General features: G+C 43.7%; 1 protein-coding gene and 1 long non-coding RNA gene across 3 annotated transcripts in view; one reads left to right on the top strand and one right to left on the bottom strand.

Moving 5' to 3' along the window:
* Nucleotides 1-23410, top strand: part of CADM3 (cell adhesion molecule 3) — a 381683-nt gene that overhangs the window by 172649 nt on the left and 185624 nt on the right. The window lies entirely within an intron of this gene.
* LOC130295791 (uncharacterized) lies at nucleotides 2577-13467 on the bottom strand. Its single transcript, XR_008848988.1, has 3 exons — nucleotides 13304-13467; nucleotides 6978-7147; nucleotides 2577-2762 (listed from the first exon to the last, which is right to left on the bottom strand). It is a non-coding gene; the product is annotated as an uncharacterized LOC130295791 (long non-coding RNA).

Here is a 23410-nt window from a genome sequence, read left to right as displayed (position 1 = left end):
CACACTGGGTAATTCAAGAGGAATTTACTCGAGTACTTCCTCTTGAATTCTCCACTCCGAATTAATACCCATCTCCTCTGCCCATTGACTTTAAAGGGGTACTCCAGCGCTAAGACATCTTATCCCCTATCCAAAGGATAGGGAATAAGATGCCTGACCGCGGGGGTCCCGCCGCTGGGGACTCCCGTGATCTTCCACACCGCACCCCGTTAGCATCAGCCCCCGGAGCGTGCTCGCTCTGGGTCTGATTACTAGCGATCACAGGGACGGGGCATAGTGACATCACGGCTCCGCCCCCGTGTGACGTCACGCTCCGCCCCCTCAATGCAAGCTTACAGAGGGCGCGTGACCTTGTGATCGCTATTAATCAGACCCGGAGCGAGCAAGCTCTGGGGGCTGAGGCTAATGGGGTGCGGCGTGGAAGATCATGGGGGTCCCCAGTGGCGGGACCCCCACGGTCAGGTATCTTATCCCCTATCCTTTGGATAGGGGATAAGATGTCTTAGCGCCGGAGTACCCCTTTAAAGGGGTATTCCAGGCAAAAATATTTCATCCCCTATCCAAAGGAGAGGGGATAAGGTGTCTGATCGTGGGGGGCTGCTGAGACCCCCCCCCCCTCGATCTCCCTGCAGCACCCACATTCTATGTTTTGGAAACCTCTAGGTTTCCGGGACTGGGGACGTGATGCCACGCCACACCCCCTCCATTCATGTCTATGGGAGGGGGCGTGACGGCCGTCACGCCCCCTCCCATAGACACGAATGGAGGGGGCGTGGTGTGACGCCACGTCCCCGGTCCCGGAAACCCGGAGGTCTCCGAAACTAGAGACGCAGTCCCCGCATAGAATGCGGGTGCTGCAGGGAGATCGCGGGGGGTCCCAGCAGCGCGCCCTTCGCGATCAGACATCTTATCCCCTATCCTTTGGATAGGGGATAAAATGTTTTTGCCCAGAATACCCCGTTAATGTTTCTTCAGCCGTCCTGTTCAAACTGCGGAAATTCCGCTAGCGTAATTCCGACGCTGAATTCCTTTCCACTTGAAGAAAGAACATGTTCATTCTTCAAGCGGAATCCGCGAGCAGAATCCAATAGAAATCAATAGTAAAAAAAAATTCTGCCCGTCATCGTTTTCAAGCGGAATTCAAAAAAGTAGATTAAATAGCCTCCTACTTCATTCCTCTTAATTTCCGCATGGAAATTCCGCTTGAATTCCGCTTGGTGGATAAAATGAGAGAAGGCAACAATTTCCTGACCAAAATTATTCCTTTTGAATTCCTCCTGAATTCCTCAGTGTGAACGCACCCTTAGATGTAAAGGGGTACTCCACTGCCCCAACATTTGGAACATTGTGTTCCGAACGCTGGGTGCAGGACTGCTGGGTCGTGATATCACACCACGCCCACTCAATGTAAGTCTATGGGAGGGGGCGTGGCGACAGCCACGCCCCCTCCCATAGACTTACATTGAGTGGGCGTGGCGTGACATCACGAGGGGCATGGCCATGATGTCACTACCCCCGCAGCCCACACCCAGCGTTCGGAAAAAAATTTTCCCCAATGCTGGGGCAGTAGAGTACCCCTTTAATAGGGAGATGACTGCAGTGGGGAGGGTAAGTGGCATTACTTCAAGGTTATCCAGCAAAGCCATGAAGGTAGGTATGACCATGGTGTAGGACCTACCAAAGTCTGGGTGCTGAGAGTTACTAAAGACCATAGATCTGCTAAAGTCTTGGATTTGGTGAATTCTATGGTGCCGATGGAGCCTACGTATATAAAGACATAAGGCAAGTATCAATGGGAATATTTCCATGTTCTATTTCTGCAAAGATATAGACAAGAGTGGTCGCTTCCATGACACTTCCCAAAACCACTGACCTAATAGAACTGACTACTGGACAATTATAGTAGAATAAAAAAAATAATTCTATTTATTGAACTATAACAGGACAACACGTTTCGGGGGTCAGTCTACCCTCCTCGTCAGGACCTATGGTTTCAATTGAAATGAACGTGGCCTTCAGCCTTGGTATTTTCTAGACTTACCTGGACCATTATAGTACATATCTAGAATAACTTAAGAGCTTCATTATCTTTAAAGGGGTACTCCGATGGAAAAGTTTTTATTATATAATTTTTTTTTTAATCAATTAATGCCAGAAAGTTAAACAGATTCATAAATGACTTCTATTAAAAATTCTTTATCCTTCCAGTACTTAATAGAGGCTGTATACTACAGAGGAGATTTATTTTCTTTTTGGATTTCTTTTCTGTCACGACCACAGTGCTCTCTGCAGACACCATTGTCCATGTCAGGAACTGTCCAGAGTAGTATATGTTTGCTATGGGGATTTTCTCCTGCTCTGGACAGTTCCTGACGTGGACAGAGGTGTCAGCAGAGAGCACTGTGGTCGTGACAGAAAAGAAATCCAAAAAGAAAAGAATTTCCTCTGCAGTATACAGCAGAAGATAAGTACTGGAAGGATTAAGATTTTTTTTAATAGAAGTAATTTACAAATCTGTTTAACTTTCTGGCACCAGTTAATAAAAAAAAAAGTTATCCACTGGAGTACCCCTTTAAATGAATAGTTTTATTTGCATTTAAGTTCACTCCTCTGATCCGATGGCAAACGTGAGATTTAGCTGTCAGAAACAAATTTCCTTTCGGCGCGAGCTGTTATTTGCATCATATGTAAGAGGTTTCAGTCTGTAGAAAAGAGTCTTCACCTGGGTACAGGGCGGAAGTTTTCTCAAGAAGCAGAAGATTCTGGAAGCAGAAAACTAGAAATTGTTATGCAATGGTAAACTATTGTAAATGCAAATTCATTCTGCTTCCTTCTCGCTGGATGGAGGTGTTTGTTAGAATTAGAGGTTTTGCGGTTTTCTTCTGCCACGTAGTAGTTTGGGGAAGTTATAGCGGAATCTTAAATTGCTGGCTGTGAGGCAGAGACACTACACAAAGACACACTTCAATGTATGGAAAAGATCAGAATGTAACCCAAAATAACAGTCATGTACCAGCAGCAGTTCTCTCAGGAGACATCTTGGTTATGCTCTTCCTACCCAAACAAAAAGAGTCCGTCCTGGTTTTAATGTAAGGAACTCCAGAAGTTCTGACCAGCTATTGAATAGAACTCAGTGTAAGTCCACGGCTTTTGCAGGAAACTGTGTAATTTTTCGAATCAAGAGGGGATTGAAATTTTAATTGTTGCAAAAATCTGGTGTTGCAGAAAAAAAAACAAAAAAAAAAAAAACTGTTATGAATTAGTGTTGAGCGACATAGGCCATATTCGAATTTGCGATATTTCGCGATTATATGGATGAATATTCGTCATATATTCACAAAGTTCGCATATTCGTAATATTCACGTTTTTTTCGCATATTTGAAAGTTTGCATATGTGAAAATTTACTGAAATTTTATGAACTTTATATGTATGTTGCTAATCTCCGACAACTGTATTTGCATCATTCTCATTGGCCCACAAGCTAAAAGAAGGGAGGGAAAAATATTCGAATATTCGCCCGGAGGTCTCACACAGTAGTATTAGAGCTTTCTTTAGACCACACAAGCTGGAAACAGAAAGGGATGATCACTGTGATGTGTACTGTGAAAAAAAAAAAAAAAGCGAATATTTGTAATTTCGAATATATAGTGCTATATTCGCGAATATGCGATATTCGTGAAAAAAATTCGAATTGCGAATATTCGTGAGCAACACTATTATGAATCAGGCAGTACTATCTGAGCCTTCATCATTTACAGGGATAGACGATAGCCAAGATGATCTGTGGTTACATTATTGATAGTAGAGAAAGAAGAGCAGGATTATCTGTGCCTACAATATTACCAGGTGGAGACAGGGACACAGTATTATCTGTATTTACATTATTGACGAGTAGAGACAAGGTAGCAGTACTATCTGTGCCTTTATCTACCGGCAGAGGAAGAAAAGCAAGATTATCTGTGTTTACATTATGGAATGATACAGACAAGGATGCAGCACTGTCTGTGTTTACATCAGTGACAGGTAGAGACAGGGATGCAGTATTATCTGTGCTAATATTATTTACAGGTAATGAAAGAGATAATACAGTATCTGTGCTTACAATATTGATGGGTACTGACAGGGATGCAGTACTATCTGCGTTTACAATATTGATGGGTAGAGGCATAGTAGCAGTAGTATCTGTGCCCTTATCTTATCTACAGGGAGAGGTAGAAAAGCGAGATTATCCATGCTTACATTTATTCAACAATACAGACAAGGATGCAGCACTGTCTGTGTTCACATTAGCGACAGGTAAATACAGGGATGCAGTACTATCTGTGCTAATATTATTTACAGGTAATGACAGAGATAAAATATTATCTGCGCCTACAATATTGATGGGTATTGACAGGGATGCAGTACTATCTGTGTTTACATTATTGATGGGTAGAGACATAGCAGCAGTACTATCTGTGCCTTTATCTTATCTACAGGGAGAGGTAGAAAGCAAGATTATCCATGCTTACATTATTGAACGATACAGACAAGGATGCAGCACTGTCTGTGTTTACATTAGTGACAGGTAGAGACAGGGGTGCAGTACTATCTGTGCTAATATTATTTACAGGTAGTGACAGAGATAAAATATTATCTGTGCTTACAATATTGATGGGTACTGACAGGGATGCAGTACTATCCCTACTTAAAGGGGTATTCCGCTGCTCAGCATTTGGAACAAACTTTTCCGAACATTTGAGATGGTGCCAGGAGCTTGTGACGTCATAGCCCTGCCCCCTCATGACATCACGCCCCACCCCCTCAATGCAAGTATATGGGAGGGGGCGTGGCAGCCGTCACACCCCCTCCCATAGACTTGCATTGAGGGGGCAGGGATTGATGTCATGAGGGGGCAGGGCTATGATGTCACAAGCTCCAGGCGCCAACAGTTTGTTCCAAACGCTGAGCAGCAGGGGAACCCTTTAAATTATTGTCTGATAGAGACAGGGATATAGTGCTATCTGTGCCTCCATCATGTGCAGGTAGAAGCAAGGATGTAGAAGTATTTATTTACACAGTAAAGAGGCAAGAAGACCTCCAGCCATTGTAGTTACGTATTCTTGCAGGTATCATAATGCTGATATGGTGGAACATTTGTGTAGAGAAGGCGGGTTACGATTTCGAGAGGAATTTTTTTTCCGCCAAACTGTTTCTTTAATTTATTCACAGTTGCAGAGCCTACCTGCTGTCTTAGGTCATAAACGATATCATTACATATACTTAGTCCTGACAGGTTCCCTCTATTTTCCTGGGCCGGAACGCATTTCACTACCAGAACGATTTCAACAGCTGCATTGGCAGTAGTCCGTGTAAAATTATCTGCGCCCTGTGCATTTTCTTTCTCCACATTGTGTATATATTTGGGTGGTTTTTATTTTGACGTTTTGGCAATAAATTCTAGACGTTAAACATGGCATTTTTATATCAAGATTTTATTCAATTAAAATAATTGTCTACAAGTCTGCTTTGGGTAAAATGGCGTGTAGCTGGTGCGGAAAGCGTGATTTCACAATTGTACTGAGTGTCCCATGCCGTACGGCATGGAGATCATTGAGCGACTTCATATATTTTTGGGACAGAACGAGAAGGCTTGGTGCTGGTCCCGATGTAATGTGCGAGGTGTCCTAAAAAGAATGTGGTTGTCCAGGGTGGTCCCCTCCGGAAGTGGTGCTACTTGTTGGGTAACATCCCAAACTAACAGCTCTTATAGCGTAAATGAAGATTTCCTTACTGAGAAATGTACTATTGTTATTGTTCTGCATCATCATATTCCATAACGGGCAACACTGACGGTTTGTTCACATATTCAGGTTTTTAATTGAAATTATTGGATACAAAGCCAGGAATGGATCTGAAGAGAGAAGTCCCAGTCTTTTATGTTTTCCCTTTATGATCTCTTCCTGGCTTCATATTCATCGACTGCAATTGAAAAACCTCAATGTGTCGACTGAAAATACTTTTTACGGTGTGAGAAGATAACCTTAGAGAAAGTAATTAACGGAAGTGTATGGTATTTTCTGTAAAGAAGTCCAACCCTCTACAGCCGTGGTGCCTCCTTCAACAGCACAGTGCCCTATTTATGCACACACTGCCCCTGTCAACAGCACAGTGCCCGTCCATCCAGACAGTATTCCCTTCATCCACACAGTACAGTCTTCCCATCAGCCACACAGTGCCCCTACAACAGTACAGTGTCCATTTCACCCAAAAAAAGTTCCCTTCAACAGCACAGTGCCCCCTTCACCCACAAAGTGCCCTCTTCATTGTCCCCTTTAATATAACAGTGCCCCCTTCAATTACAGTGCCCCCCTCATTAGAACAGTACTCTTTTAACCCCCAGAGTGACCCCTTTAAAGCCTGAGTCTCCTTCACAGCCTTATTGCCTCTTGCAGATTCATAGGGCCCCCTTTACCAAAAAACTGCCCATATCAACAGCACAGTACACCTTCATCCAGACAGTACGCCCTTTACCCAGACATTTTCTGCCTTTAACCGCCTGGCCCCCTATAAGCCGCACTGTTCTCTTCAGCAGCACAGTGCCCCCTTCAACAGCACAGTGCCCCCTTTAACAGCACAGTGCCCCTTAATCCAAAAAAGACCCCTCTCAACAGCACAGTGGTTCTTCAATAGAACAGTGCTCCTTTTAACAGTCCAGTGCCCCCTTTCCCCACACAGGGCCCGCTTCACAAGCACAGTGCTTTCTTACCCACACAGTGCACCCTCCAATGGCGGTGTCTTCTTCACAATCTTATTGCGTCCATAACTTCTCATAGACCAAGGTATAACTTGAAGTTTCTAGGCTGAATGCAAAATCTGAAAAATTCCCCAACTATTACACATCATCCATAGTACTTTTCTCTTCATATGGAACAGAAGAACCTATTGGGCCCACATAGGCTCATGGGATTGTTATGCCCCTGGCCACAGGAATACCTTAAAAGCCATTGATCTCTTCCTGCCACCATATTCCTTTAGTAGCCATAGTGCTTTTTCCGCAGTCACAGTCCACCTGTTCATGACTTCAGAGCCTCCTCCACAGCGACATTTCCTTCTTTCTTATGGTTCATAGATTTTCATTTGATTTCTGAGAATGTTGATGTTTCCTATAGAAAACAATCAGAATATAGACATAATTTTGTAAAAGGGATCCTATATTTTATGCAATTGGATTAATCAGATCCTTGTAAATTCACCTCATATTGGGCAAAATGGGTCACGTATAGCAATGTTCACATCTACATATTGAATTGTGCATTTCTATTCCAACATAGGAGCAGCTATGCATCAAGCTACAACACATATTATACAGGACAAACACCAATGGCGGCCATTGAATCCTATTGACTTATAATGGTGTGGGACTGGAAAAAAACACCAGTGGTGCACAGTGAACACCATTGACTTATAATGGTGTGAGACAAAAGGGAAACACCAGTGGCACGGTGAACCCTATTGACTTATAATGGTGTTGGACTGAAAGGAAACACCAGTGGTGCCCAGTGAACCCTATTGACTTATAATAGTGTGGAACTGGAAGGAAACACCAGGGGTGCCCAGTGAACCCTATTGACTTATAAAGATGTGGGACTGGATGGAAACACCAGTGGTGCCCAGTGAATCCCACTGACTTATAATAGTGTGGGACGGAAAGGAAACACCAGTGGTGCCCAGTGAACCCTATTGACTTATAATGGTGTACAGCAGAAAGGATAGTTTGCTACATAGCTACTGTATGCTATGAAATCCGCAACGAAGCCTCCAACACAGCCGTAAACAGAGCCTTAGATGTACATAGAAAGGGGTGCAAGCCCATCAGCCTTTTTCATCCAAATTGCGCTCACCATCTCATGGGTTAAATCCAAGATTTCCCAAATTCTTTGAAATAGACTTAAAAAATGTCAGTCGTTAGCAAATTCCAGTAATTGAATTCCAGTTGGATGGCCGAGATGTGATTAAAACAACAGAGGCATAAAAAAAAAATCTCCATGTAGAGAGCCCGGCCTATGCGCCATCCACTCCGAGCGAGCGCCGCTAATAAAAGATAATGGTCTTGCCTGTAATTTCTGTAACTTTCATTGTTTAATTAGGACCCTCATTAAAAAACCATAACTTCTCATTTAATAGGAAAGGCGACCGCCGGGGGGGACATCTACACCACAAGGTTCAGGGTCAAAGGGGGAGGGGGGGGGGACTGGAGAGGGCGATATGGGGCAGAAGATTAGACCGGGATGCAGATGTCACTGAAATGGTTAATGGTTTCTTATTATAGTCTCGCTTTATTTTAGCATATTTTTTTTTTTTTTTTAGCGTATTTCATGAAGGAACGTTCGATTTGTACAGCCCGAGTTTCCCAATTCATGAATACTGTAAATGCCAAAGCTTTGGCGCACTAAGACGGAACAAAAGGAGCAAGGGGCGAAGGGGTAATTGATGGCCTTCTATTTATACATGTGTGAGCTGAACTCTGGGGGTCCTAAGAGGGGGGGACGCTTCTTTTTAAGGTATAGGTAGAAGAACGCCCCCTTTCAATGGTATCTTTTTACATGTGTGAGCTGAACTCTGGGGGTCCTAAGAGGGGGGGACGCTTCTTTTTAAGGTATAGGTAGAAGAACGCCCCCTTTCAATGGTATCTTTTTACATGTGTGAGCTGAACTCTGGGGGTCCTAAGAGGGGGGGACGCTTCTTTTTAAGGTATAGGTAGAAGAACGCCCCCTTTCAATGGTATCTTTTCACGATGAACCATAATGCTCCCGATCATTAAGGGGTTAATCGCTCTCCTCGGCTGCCGTTTTTCTCCCTCCTCCTTCTCGCTTTCCTTCACTTGCCATTGTCTTTGCTGTCTGCCTTCTCTCACACATTTCATGCTCAGACAGTCATATATTCTGACAGCAAAGCCTGACCTCCGGCCCACCACATCTGTGCGCTTCCTCCCGGTCAGCATCGCCTCCTGTTTGTTTTACTACTGTGTTTTTTTTTCCCGCTTTATGAATGATTTTTTGTTATTTTTTTTTATTGTTTTGTTCATTTTATACACTTGGTGCATTTGCTGTTTAATGCTATTCTGTTTTACATCATTACGTTTTATATCTATGTAACGTTTTGTGTCGTTTCTTCGTATGTCATTAGGGTATTAGGTGTTTAGTAGGTTACAGTTTATTGTGTCGTGTTATGTTTTTTAAAGATTTTTTTAAAGGCCAAAAATACTGTGGGGAGATTTATCAAAACCTGTCCAGAGGAAAAGTAACTGAGTTGCCCAACCAATCAGATCACTTCTTTCATTTTCAACAAGGCCTCTGCAAAATGAAAGAAGCGATCTGATTGGTTGCTATTAGAGATGAGCGAATTTACAGTAAATTCGATTCGTCACAAACTTCTCGGCTCGGCAGTTGATGACTTATCCTGCATAAATTAGTTCAGCCTTCAGGTGCTCCGGTGGGCTGGAAAAGGTGGATACAGTCCTAGGAGACTCTTTCCTAGGACTGTATCCACCTTTTCCAGCCCACCGGAGCACCTGAAGGCTGAACTAATTTATGCAGAAAAAGTCATCAACTGCCGAGCCGAGAAGTTTGTGACGAATCGAATTTACTGTAAGTTCGCTCATCTCTAGTTGCTATGGGCAACTTTTCCTTTGCACAGGTTTTGATAAATCTCCCCCATTGTGTGTAAATAGAACCAGTGCCAGGGTACCTCCAGCTGTTTCTAAAAAAAAAAAAAAGATTTTATATCAACTGGTGCCAGAAAGTTAAACAGATTTGTAAATTACTTCTATTAAAAAATCTTTACCCTTCCAGTACTTATAAGCAGCTGTATGCTACAGAGGAAATTATTTTCTTTTTGAATTTCTTTTTTGTCTTGTCCACAGTGCTCTCTGCTGACACCTGATGCCCGTATCAGGAACTGTCCAGAGCAGGAGAAAATCCCTATTGCAAACCTATGCTGCTCTGGACAGTTCCTGACACGGACAGAGGTGTCATCAGAGAGCACTGTGGACAAGACAAAAAAGAAATTCAAAAAGAAAATAATTTCTTTTGTAGTATAAAGCTGCTAAAAAGTATTGGAAGGGTAAATATTTTTTTTTTAGAAGTCATTTACAAATCTGTTTAACTTTCTGGCCCCAGTAGATAAAAAAAAAATAATAATAATAATATTTTTTTCCACCGGAGTACCCCTTTAAAACCTTACTGTGAAAGTCTGTGGGTGAGATCAATCAAAACATGTGCAGAGGAAAAGTCAACCAGTTGCCCATGGCAACCAATCAGATCGCTTCTTTCATTTTTTAAAAAGGCCTGTGAAAAATGAAAGAAGCAATCTGATTGGTTGCTATGGGCAACTGGTCAACTTTTTCTCTGCACAGGTCTTGATGAATCTCCCCCACAGTGTGTGTAGCCCTGGCCCATCAGATGTATTTAGTTATATCACAACCGATATTTTAGTTACTTTGTCATCCAGCTTTTCCAGAAACCTGAACATATAAACAGTCTAGTTATACTGTGTTACAGGCATAAAGAGGACCTATGTCCAATCCAAAAAAATTTGATTTTACTGCCATTAAATAGCTTAAAGGGGTTCCAAATCTTGGAGCCCGCACCGGAAGCTTGTGACGTCATAGCCCCGCCCCCTCATGAAATCACGCTCCACCCCACCCCCTCAATGCAAGTCTATGGGAGGGGTCGTGACAGCTGTCACGCGCCCTCCCATAGACTTGCATTGAGGGGTCGGGGCGGGATGTCATGAGGGGGCGGGCTATGACATCTCCAGCGTTCGGAACAGATTGTTCCAGTTTGTTGAGTAGCGGAGTACCCCTTTAAGGTACCCTGATCACACACCGTTTTATAATTTCTTTATACTCCCTTCCGTTCCCGAGATATGAGGGTTTATAGCTTGTCTGACTATTCAAGGTGTCTGACTATTCAAGGAATCAGTCAGATGGGCGTGAACTTAATTTTAATAATGGGAGTGGCTATTAAGTTATGGGCTGGATTATACAGTCAGGGGGGTGTAAATGTTGTACAGTGACAGCCTTCTATGTTTTATACACACACCCTGACTGTATAATCACGCCCATCACCTGATAGCCCCTCCCATTATTAAAATTAAGTTCCCGCCCATCTGACTGATTCCCTGAATTCTCAGAAAAACTGTAAACCCCCGAGTATGTAAAAAGGTGTGTGATCTGGGCAGCCTACAATATTTAATGATAATGCAATCTCATCAATTTATAAATTTTTACTTGGCTACAGGGGTATTCTGGGATTTTGGTTTCTTTTATAATGAGATAGGGGCAGCAAAGTTAATCTAGTTACTAATATACTTCACTTACCGGTGTTTTGTGGTTCGTATAGAATTTCTTTGTCTTTCTTTTCCCAGAAGATCTATTTTTGCAGCCCACAAAATAAGTGTTGTCTCGGACCTTTCCCAGCTTGCTATGGGGCCCGAGACAATACATCACAAGTCAGGTGCTGAGAGGGGGCTTGGCTGCTTTGTCTGTTGTTTGTGAAGCCGGCCCAATCATGAAGTTACCGGCGCACATGTGCATGCATTTATCATCACACAGATCCACAGCTTGTGTGTCAGGTGATGTCAGGCGAGTCATGTGATCAAATTGAGCGTGGCTGTGCTGCAATGGGTGGGGGGACTGATGTGTGGGAGGAAAATAAGTCACCTCCCAGCTTGAAACAAAGAATTTGGGGATTGTAGTCTGAGGGAGACCACAGAAACCGGAAGTAGCCAATTTCCAAAAACAAGCCAGCAGTGTGATGGGGGCACAGGACATTGCCATTTTCCACCAACACAAGCACAGATACTTGGTAAACATAGAAAAAGGGAGAGAAGGAGCGCTCCATAATATAATATCACCAGTAATGACAAACGCCAAATGTGAGCGAGCGCTTACCATAAAATGTTGTGCAATAGCCAGCACAACATGGAGAAGGATATATATCTATAGCCCACTGCTGCCATTCCACAAGTGACCAGAAATAACCACAATCCACCTCCAAAAATGGAACTTCAGGCGCTGAGGGATCAGATAGTAGTACAGTGGTCCCTCAACATACGATGGTTATCCGTTCCAAACGGACCATCGTTTGTTGAAACCATCGCATGTTGAGGGATCCGTGCAATGTAAAGTATAGGACAGTGGTCTACAACCTGTGGATCTCCAGATGTTGCAAAACTACAACACCCAGCATGCCCGGACAGCCGTTGGCTGTCCGGGCATGCTGGGTGTTGTAGTTTTGCAACATTTGGAGGTCCGCAGGTTGAAGACCACCGTTAGAGGAAGTTGTGCTCACCTGTCCCCGCCGCTCCGGACCGTCACCGTTCGTCACTACTTCCCCGGATGTCGCCGTCCATCGCTGTCCCCGATGCTCCGGCAAGGCCTCTGCTTCCCCGGCATCCTCGCTCTCCATCGCCACCTTCACGTCGCTACGCACGCCGCTCCTATTGGATGACGGGACGGTGTGCGCAGAGACGTGATGACATCGATGGAGAGCGCCGACCATGCAGGGGATCCCAAAGAGGACGCGCCGGAGCCCCGAGGACAGGTAAGTGATCGTCAGCGGATCACACGGGGCACTGTAAACTGCTATCCGGCAGCAGCTGAAGCAGTCTGCGCTGCCGGATAGCTGTTTATGCGATGGCCCCGACATACAAAAGCATCGTATGTTGATGCTGCCTTCAACATGCGATGGCCTCTGAGAGGCCATCGCATGTTGAAATTATTGTATGTCGGGGCCATCGTAGGTCGAGGGGTCACTGTATTATCAAATAGCTTTATTCCCAGCATGCAATGCGTTTCGCGCATCTGCGCTTCATCAGGCATCCTGATGAAGCGCAGATGCGCGAAACGCGTTGCATGCTGGGAATAAAGCTATTTGCTTATGCTACTATCTGGTCCCTCAGCGCCTGAAGTTAAATTTTTGGAGGTGAACTTGGTAAACATGACCATTAGTGTATGACACTTAATTACTGAAGTCACCTCATGTTTGATAGCCCCTTTAAAAGCGTTGTCCAGGTTTTCCAACGTGGGTCTGTTTTTTTTTTTTTTTCTCTGTTTGCTGCGTAATATACCAGTGTTACCCAACCAATGTTCCTCCAGCTGTTGCAAAACAACAACGCCCAGCATGCTTGGACATTTTTACTTTTGCAACAGCTGGAGGCACACTGGTTGGAAAACACTGGCCTAGACTTTGGTGTCTTCTATAAATGCTGGGCCCAGACGAGTCCTTCATGTCATACAAGCCTTGTACATGTCTTACCAGAATATTTACTAATTACTGATGACATCAGCCGAGACACGCTGACATATTCCTCCCTGGCGTAACGCCAAGTGTCACATGTCTGCCCACTTTAGTGCCCCCAGGCTCTGTTATCCAGCTACCATTGCCGATGGCGTGTTATATTGATGCACAGCATTTGCCGGTGTCAGTCTCTTCATTCTGGAACGCAACAATATTATAATTTTTTTTTTTTCACAGATGAAATAAAACGTATACATTTCAGTGATGAAGATTTTTACTTAGTGCCATTATTGTGCGTTAAGTGCGTAACCTTGGTAGAGTTCGGGTAATGAAGCTTCATAATCCTATAGAATAGTAAGATATAAAATTACAGAAATTCCCAGCTAGAGATCTTTACAGTGAACCCACCATGTACCTACGGCTCATATGGCCAGTCCTGCTTCCTGGTACTTAGTGTCTAAAGTGAATACCCTGAGAACCCCCTCCTCAATGCATTAAAGAAATACTTGTTTTGTGTGTGTATATAGTGCAGCATAAGGCTATTATTAAATAATAAGGTAGAGGCTCTTGTGTATACCTATTTTAGTTCATGTGGCATGCATGGGTTGTCTGCCATCTTGATTCCTATTTCCTCTCTGATATGCTTTCCTAATACAACCTATTTTTCCCATAATGCCTCTGGCTTTGCATAGGCAACGTGGGTTAAGTCTTTTTATTGTGCTTGCTCTCAGTCCTGCCTAAGTGCAACAAGGGATAGATCTGTGACATAGAGCTTTTGTCCCTCACTCACGCTATAGATCCTCATATGAGATAGCTTAAGCCTGTCCCCTCTTCCATCAGCTCTTACAGTAAAGCAGATGTCAGGCTACATCACATGAGGCACACTAGATAATATGAACACATTGCATGGCAGACATGGGAGTCAAGGAAGTATTATAGCTCTGCAGGAATCATTATATAGACTCATTTATTATATCACTGCACTTCCGCTCTCTTAGAAATGGCATTCTATCTTTGTCAGCAGTCTGTACATAGGAGAGAGGCAGAGGTACATGGAGGGTGGGAGGGGATCTGATAGCTGACAGTAGGTATGTGATAGGTGATGATATAATCTTGTAGATCACAGTACATCAGTAACAGAGGATAGACTGACATGCGGTCTACATGTAATTTGTTGGTTGTCCGAATGAGAATAACATGACCCAGCTGCAGTAATTAAATATATGAATGCATCTGAGTTGAGATGAAACAGATAAGACTACAGGAATAATGGTGGTGAGTTAGCATTATATTGACAAAAAAAACAAACAAACAAACAACAACAAAAATTAAGTTGTCACTGGCTTACATCCACCCAAATTATGTGTATGGCCATCTTAACAGCAACACAAAATACCTTGTGGCCATGATCAGCTGATACCGTTTCACTCACATCTCCTTTCTTTCCCCTTTGGGGCACAATCTACTTCCAGGGAGTTTATTATCAGTAACACTCTTATAGATTAGTCATTGACTGTTCTTTTCTGTCTTGGAAAGCCAATGAGACATTAATATGGGCACCAACACAGCTCTCACTAGAGGTTATTTATGTAATGGTCTGTCTTGTACCCCTGGGCATTTAGGTTTATTTGCAAGTTAGGAGCCCTTAAAGGGGTATTCCGAGAAAAAACTTTTTTCTTTTTTTTTTCTTTTTTTTTTAGATCAACTGGCTCCAGAAAGTTAAAAAAACAGATTTATAAATTACTTCTATTAAAAAATCTTAATCCTTCCAATGATTATCAGCTACTGAAGTTGAGTTGTTCTTATCTGTCTGGAAACAGTGCTCTCTGTTGACATCTCTGCTTGTCTTGGGAACTGCACAGAGTCGAAGAGGTTTGCTATGGGAATTTGCTTCTACTCTGGACAGCTCCCGAGACACATGTCATCAGAGAGCACTTAGACAGAAAAGAACAACTCAACTTCAGCAGCTCATAAGTGCTGAAAGGATTAAGATTTTTTAATAGAAGTCATTTACAAATCTGTTTAACTTTTTGGAGCCAGTTGATATATTTATTTATAAAAAAAAAAAAAAAAAAGTTTTTCCAGGTTAACCCCCTTAAAAGCTAAAGAACCACCATTGAGATTGGTAGTATGAATTACATGGGTTGGAGTAATAGAGTCTTTATTGCATCGTGCGCTCTATTGTTACTGGCTATATTTTCATAGGTATAGATTTCTCCACATCTTCCGCTATGCGCGTTCGGGCATCGAGCGCAGAACTAATTAACTCACCCACCATTTATTGATCTTGTTATGTTCTGGATGTATGAAGGACATAGACAATAGATTAACCAGTGTTCTGCTGGGGTCATGTACATATAACCCTTGTATAATACAACACAAAGCTATTTGTAGGCACACTGCCCAGTGGGTAATATGTGGATAGATTTATTATTGTTCCAATATAAATACTGGCTATGTTCATCCATTGCATGGAATACGAAATAAGGCTGGTAATGGACTTCATGACCTAGTATAACATTTAGGCTATGGCCCATCAAAAAAAATGTACCACAGGATAGGCAACAGAAATCCGGGGCATAACCAAAGACTTCTTCCACATATTCCCATCACTATTGTTGCTGCTTGGTTTGCCAGAACCCCCTGCATTCTCCAGAATGACTATAAAGAGATGGAAGAGCGCTCCATAGCGTAAAACCGCCAATGTGTAATTCAATGGTAAATTTCGGAACTCTTACCAAAGGCGGTTGTGTGAGCTCGCACACAACAATGGTCAGCGTGAGGGAGTATATGGCCCAGTCTGCAGCCTCCCCAATCATACGAGGACTTCCAAGGAGCAGTGGGTTTCAGCGGCGCTGACCAGGGATGGACACGACCCTGTCATTGTGATGTCGGCGCGCGCTGTGAGTGGAGCGCTCTGCAATAGACCGGTGCTAGTGTTTATGTTTATTTTCAGCCACATGGCTATGTTGTTTACCTTGTCAGAGCTCCCGCAACAGAGCCTCGCTTTGGACAATCACTACCGGCACGTGCTTGTCACATCGCCGATTCCACCTATGCTATATTACTTAGTACTGCTTATATTGATGTTATATCATTATTATAATTGTATGCATACCTGTATGTTACAGATAATGATTATATTCTGCTGTTTCTATATGTAAATTAAATCTTTTGTAAGTGTACTGGATGTGACATCACATCCAGCCCACCCCTTTTTGACCTGTACCTCCTTCACCTTGCCATTATATAAAGGGTGCTTGTTGTAGCAGCACCCAGATCATCTGAGGAAGGGGAATTTACCCCGAAATGCGTCATGATCCTTTTGTTGTTTTGTATACAATAAAATTGCTTGGTTAAGAATACTTACCTGCATCCTGTATATACCTGGATAGAGCAGTGCCTGGATCCATTGGTCCTTTTCTTACAAGTATTTCAGTACCTACAGGGTGTAGATACGCTCCTGTGACCATCAGGCTCGGCAGCTCATCCAACTCCATCTGGTACCCCAATCAAGGGGTGATATGCGCAATTTTTTCTACTTTAAGGTGAGCGGCCACCCTGACTTAAATCCTGGGTGTACATCTAGCATACTTTTGGTTTCCTCACCTGCCAAGGGTAATACACGAGGCGCTGCCTCACGGTTGTCTTTTTTGTTTTTATTTCTATACAGGGATGGACACGTCAGGTGAGTAGAATGGGTTTATTTAAAACAATGCAACGCGTTTCACCGTGCTTGTGCTGAAACGCGTTGCATTGTTTTAAATAAACCCTTTCTACTCACCTGACGTGTCCATCCTTGGTCATCTCCAGAATAAGGCCATTCTCTTCCAGCTGAGCGCTCCGGACCCCACCTTTCGAGACGTACTAGTCTTGGCCGTGATGGTCCGCTAAGCCAATAACCCTCCTCAGCTAGTGTGCTCAAAAGGGAGAGACAGACTCCATTCTGGAGATATTGGAGGGGGGTAGGGGATAAGTTGGCTAACCCCTTTAAGGAGAGCTCCCTTATGATATTATAAGCCATAACAGTTTACATGGACGGATGTTGTTACGATGGCTTTACCCATGACTCCCCGATACTACTGGTTGATTGCCAGCTCTATGCCTAGAGAGACAATAGTTATCTCTACCCACCCCTCCATACCCATGGCCGATCGTTCGTGTTTTCGCTATGGCGAGAGGTAAGTTGCAGCAAGGCAGCTCTGGTGGGGGCTTATATCCCTAAGAATAGGATTGGCTGGTAAAAATCCAATCACACCCAACCCTTCTCTCCACCGACATCATCAGGAGGTCGCCATACACGTTAGATAGTCAGCCAAGCCCAACACCAACACTTTTAGGCTAAAGTTAATAGACACCTTGGCCGACATTTATCATTGTCTTTAGACTGTTTTTTTGTGTCTACGAAAAGCTCAAAAAAGGGTTTATTTGCGCCTTTTTTGCGCCTTTTGGTTTGCACATTTCTGCTGATTTTGAGTTACAATCCACTGATTTTGGCAATACACATGATATGGACGGGTTTTATGAACTGCGCCTTTTTGTGAAAAGGCCCAAAAAAGGCACAAAGCCACTGAAAAGTCTCTAAAACTACACCCGTCCAGACTTAGCTTAGCTTTTTGGTGTATGTGAAGAGAGAAATTTCAGAAAATGTGACCTGCACAAAATGTATCAAATGCTTTGTGACCATTTTAATAAATTTGGTTCTCCTACACATTATCAGCACACAAAAAAGAAGGTGTAGAAAAATGCTTCACTTACACCTACAATGATAAATGCCGGCCAAGGGCCGGCATTTATCATTGTAGGTGTAAGTGAAGCATTTTTCTACACCTTTTTTTGTGTGTGCTGGTAATGTTTAAATTTAAAGGGGTACTCCGACGCTTAGACATCTTATCCCCTATCCAAAGGATAGGGGATAAGATGCCTGATCGCGGGGGTCCCACCACGGCAGACCCCCGTGATCTTGCACGCCACACCCCGTTAAAATCAGTCCCAGGAGCATGATTACTGTCGATCACGGGCCAGAGCATAGTGATGTCACGACTCTGCCCCCATGTGACGTCATGCTCCGCCCCCTCAATGCAAGCCTATGGGAGGGGGCTTGACATGCTCCGGCCCCGTGATCGGCAGTAATCAGACCCGGAGTGAACATGTTCACTCCAGGGACTGATTATAACGGCGTGCAAGATCATGGGGGTCCAAAGCGGCGGGACCCCTGCGATCAGGCATCTTATCCCCTATCCTTTGGATAGGGGATAAGATATCTAAGTGCTGGAGTACCCCTTTAATAAATGGTCACAGGGCATTTGATAAATTTTGTGTAGGTCACATTTTCCGAAATTTCTTTCTTCACATACACCAAAAAGCTAAGCTAAGTCTGGGCTGGTGTAGTTTTAGAGACTTTTCAGTGGCCTTGCACCTTTTTTGCGCCTTTTCACAAAAAGGCGCAGTTCATAAAACCCATATATATAAGGTTTTTTTGCCATAATCATTCGATTGCAACTCAAAATCAGCAGAAATGTGTAAACAAAAAGGTGCAAAAAGGTGCAAATAAACCCTGCTTGCACCTTTTTGCCCCCTTTCTAGACACAAAAAACAGTCTAAAGATAATGTAATCTAGTTTACACTAGACAGTTTTAAAAAATCTTGACCACTTTTTCGTAGTCCCTCTCCGCATCGATGGTCCTGAATAAAAAAAAAAATAAAAAAAAGAGAAGTCTCAGTCTTTCCTTTATACATGTCTACCATGACTATTACAATTAAAGGGGTACTCCGGTGGAAAACATTTTTTTTTCTTAAATCAACCGGTGCCAGCAAGATAAACAGATTTGTAAATGACTTCTATTAAAAAATCTTTACCCTTCCAGTACTTTTTAGCAGCTGGATGCTACAGAGAAAATGATTTTCTATTTGAATTTCTTTTTTGTCTCGTCCACAGTGCTCTCTGCTGACACCTAATGCCCATATCAGGAACTGTCCAGATCAGGAGAAAATCCCCATTGCAAACCTATGCTGCTCTGGACAGTTCCTGACATGGACAGAGGTGTCAGCAGAGAGCACTGTGGACAAGACAAAAAAGAAATTCAAAAAGAAAAGAATTTCCTCTGTAGCATACAGCTGCTAAAAAGTACTGGAAGGGTAAATATTTTTTTTATAGAAGTCATGTACAAATCTGTTTAACTTTCCGGCACCAGTTGATTTAAAAAAAAAAAAAATTTCCACCGGAGTACCCCTTTAAAAAAGGAATGCGTGAACACACCCCTAGTTGTGGCAGATCTCTCTAAAGGGCTCAGGATGTTTAACCCTCTCCTTATCCTTAGTACTCAGAATAGACTCAAAGGGAATTAGGATACGTAAGCAATGCAGCTCACAGAGTTAAATGACACAGTAAGCTCTGCTACATCTCCGTGATGCACATTGCTTGATGTGATTTGCCAGTCATCCATTTCCCGTCTGCTCCTTATGAATGCAGCGTAGCTGCGGAGTGTGCCCCTCTCCCTCCTCGTCAGGACTTCTCATCCCCCAATGAAGCTGCAGAGGCTCCCGACGCTCTGGACATCCCTCCGCTGCCAAGCGGCAGTTTTGTTTGGCCTAAAACAGGAGACGGTGACATGTTTCCCTGTTCTGGGCCACTCAAACACATTATCACAATCCCTCCGGGCAGTGAAGAGGAGGAACGTACTCTCTCAGGGATGCCGATGCCCCATTTTAGTAATCAAGCCTGCTCTTTTCTGGCAGCTCGGCTGATCTCTGTGCCGCACGTTTTATAAGCTTAGATTGTCTCCATTCACCGCTGCTGCGCTTGAGTGGCATTCAGTCCATTTCCACACTGTGACTGAGTTGAGTAATGAGCTACATCTGAGGAACACATGAAATGCACACAGCTTTATAGATATATTCAATCCGCTTACCCATATACATTGGACTCAGGAGTCAGCCTTTACTGTACAGATGTAACACAACCCAGTTTGTCATCTGGTACATTAGAGTAACGAACAAAGACATATTCATTACATTGTGTTTTACCCGTCCCAGGTGATCCTGTTCTGTCTGAGATCATAAGAAATGAAAAAGCCTTCTTGTATGCGCCCCAAGAGGAGAAGGGTGTCTGCTCTTTCTACCACCATAAAGGGCTAAGAGAGAATGAGGATAAAAACAGATTTGGGAAACGGTTGGATTTATGGCACCTTATGTCTTGGTGGGAGGTAACTTTCTGTGGGAGAAACCGTCCACATTATTAGTGAAGACCAGCAAAGGGTTACTCCATGCCTAGACATCTTATCCCCTATTCAAGGGATAGGGGATAAGATGTCTGATCGCGGGGGTCCAGACCCCCGCGATCTCCCTGCTGCACCCAGCGTTCGTTTAGAGCGTAGGCTGTAGCGCAAGAGGCCCGTGACATCATGGCTACACCCCCTCAATGCAGGTCTATGGGAGGGGGCGTGATAGCCATCACGCCCCCACCCATAGACTTGCATTGAGGGTGTGTGGCCATGACATCACGAGCCTCCGCCCCGCATTGCCAGTCATCCAGCACAAGGCGAAGTTCGCTCTGTGTATCGGATGTCTGGGGTGCCACAGCCGAGATCGGGGACCCCCACAATCAGAAATCTTATCCCCTATCCTTTGGATAGGGGATAAGATGTCTTAGGGTCGGAGTACCACTTTAACATGTTACCAATGCCGGCTAATACAGTGTGTATCTCTGGAATAGCAGCACTGATCCGGGTGACTAATAGATGAGTTTAATCCAGTTCACCAGCATTATAACATAACCAGCATTAGTTCTCATAATCCATTTGAAAACATTGTTCCACAGATTTGGGGGCTTTTCCAAGCTCCCTGTCCATTAGTTATGCTTCCACTCAGGTTGACCCCCTGTTGAAGGCAATGATGACCACCCCCTTGACAGTCTATGGACATCTTTGTTATCTATTGATTATTGAGGAGTAGTCACGATCGCTCAATTGTCAACAGTTGTTGAGAACTTGGCAGTGGAGGCCGCTCAGTTGACCGTCCATGAGCGTTTTGGGCACTGAAAATTATTGCTCCAAAACCAAGTGAATAAGGGGGCTTCACAGGGATTGTGATTGATGGAGTATAGTATCTTGAAGACATCATTGGATCATCTTTGACCTCCCCTCCCCCTATGGGGTAGCTAAGTAACACTGCAAATCTACCCAATCCTGAACCATCGTGCTCCCGTAATGACAAAGTCATCTTTGCTATATCTGTAGCTGTTTACATAACCTAACTGCACACAACTATGTCCTTGTATCCCGTTACGTATTGTTCCTGCTGAGTGGTAATAGCTGATATTCCTTACTGGCCTATCCTCTTGTTAACTACCATGTAAATAGGTGCATTGAGCCCGCAGAGGCATCACTCAATATTTCCTAGGCTTGTTAAAGAGGCTCGCTGTAATGAATTACCTATTAAAAGTTGTTAACACAGGAAATTACTCATTAAAGGTGTTACCGGCGAGCGACTCGTCTCTACATCACCGCTTCTCCGAGGCTGCTCACATGACCATGTCACCAAGGACCAGCATTCCAGCGGGTACTCCATTCCTGTGCTCCACTCCTACTCACTCGCCCTTTCTTCACGTTTGTCATTTCATCTCACCTCTCGCCGCCACCATTGTCCGTTTGAATAATCCATTATTTCTCAGCGTCTGCTCTCCCATCTGTTTGGATGTAAATTGCTTTAACGGTTCTGTTGCAAGATCATAACAAGAAAATGCAAAGAATACTGCATTACCCATACTGCCTTCTATTCTACAGGTGTGTGGATATAACATAGGTCAGCAATGGGCAAGGAGAACAAACAAGGGACAGAGCATAATGGGAAATATATTCAGAACATATAAAAATACTAGAACCTCTCCCCACCATGAACGAAATCATTGGCCGAAAGTGTATCGGCTCAGTAATGTAATACAACTTGTAGGCAGGAGAAGACCTATATTGATACCGATTGACACTACGGCTCGCTGTATTCCTAATGACTGCTACTTTTTAGCACCTTATAACGTGTTATATCTCATCTAAACATCCCAGGTGAGGGCTGTGTAATAAAATTAATTTAATTCAATATATAGATTGTTAAGAAATAACATCAGGGAGAGGTTGGTGAAGGTGTTCAAAATGTCACATTTTTCGACATGTACTCCGTCCATCCTGCTCCAAAATGTGACCAATCTCCAATTAAAAGGAAGCTTCTCTAACCTCCAGGGATCAGATGTTGCAGGGAAAAAGTAAAAACAGATCATCTATATGCCGATATAATGAATGGGTGTACAATCACAAGCAAGATATAGAAAGGAAAGCACAGCTAGGATATGGCTGCCAGTCACAGCAATCTGTAGTGGGTAACTACCCAAATGGAGCAGCGGCCGGAGCTAACTGCGTAGAAACTTCATAGACAAGTGTACATGAAAACTAGAAGACTGTAGGGAAGAATGGAAGAGCACTCACTGCTACTATGTCTCCCTTATCTTCATCCCTGTATTCAGAGTTGCGGGGAGGCAATCATGGACGAGATGCATTTTGGCCAAGGGCAACAATGATTTTGTGTGTGATGATGCACTTCTACCGTCCTCATGTTGAAAAAGTGCATCATCACACACAAAACGGCTGTTGCCTCACTTCAGGCCAGAAGTGTGCCATCACACATGAAACGGCTGTTGCCTCTGAGCATCCTCAACATGACCATTAATGCCTCCTTGCAGCTCCAAATACCGGGATAACGATAAGGAAGTCATAGTAGAGGTGAGTGCTCTTCTGTTCTTCTCTACAGTATTACAGTTCTTATGAATGGGTGTGCCAGCTCTGTCAAACCAGATAGGCTAGTACAGAAAGGTTCTCCACTTTGGCTCACAGAAAGCACTCGTAAGCAGGGGCTCCATGTGGGATGTCCATGTGCCGTGATAGGGAAAGGGATGTTGTCTAAATACAACAGAATGAAATCATGAAACCCAATGGAACCCCCCCTCCACCCCTCTTTGGATCCCAGTATTTTAAGGCACCCAAAATCTGAACCCAACATCCTTCAGACCCCAATGCATTTCTGAGCATGCTCCAACACCACCGCATTCTGTTAGCAAGCTGGAGAAACATATGATCA

The sequence above is a fragment of the Hyla sarda genome, chromosome 11 (assembly GCF_029499605.1).
Source record: "Hyla sarda isolate aHylSar1 chromosome 11, aHylSar1.hap1, whole genome shotgun sequence".
Classification (NCBI taxonomy): domain Eukaryota; kingdom Metazoa; phylum Chordata; class Amphibia; order Anura; family Hylidae; genus Hyla; species Hyla sarda.
This window is presented reverse-complemented; position numbering and strand designations above follow the sequence as displayed.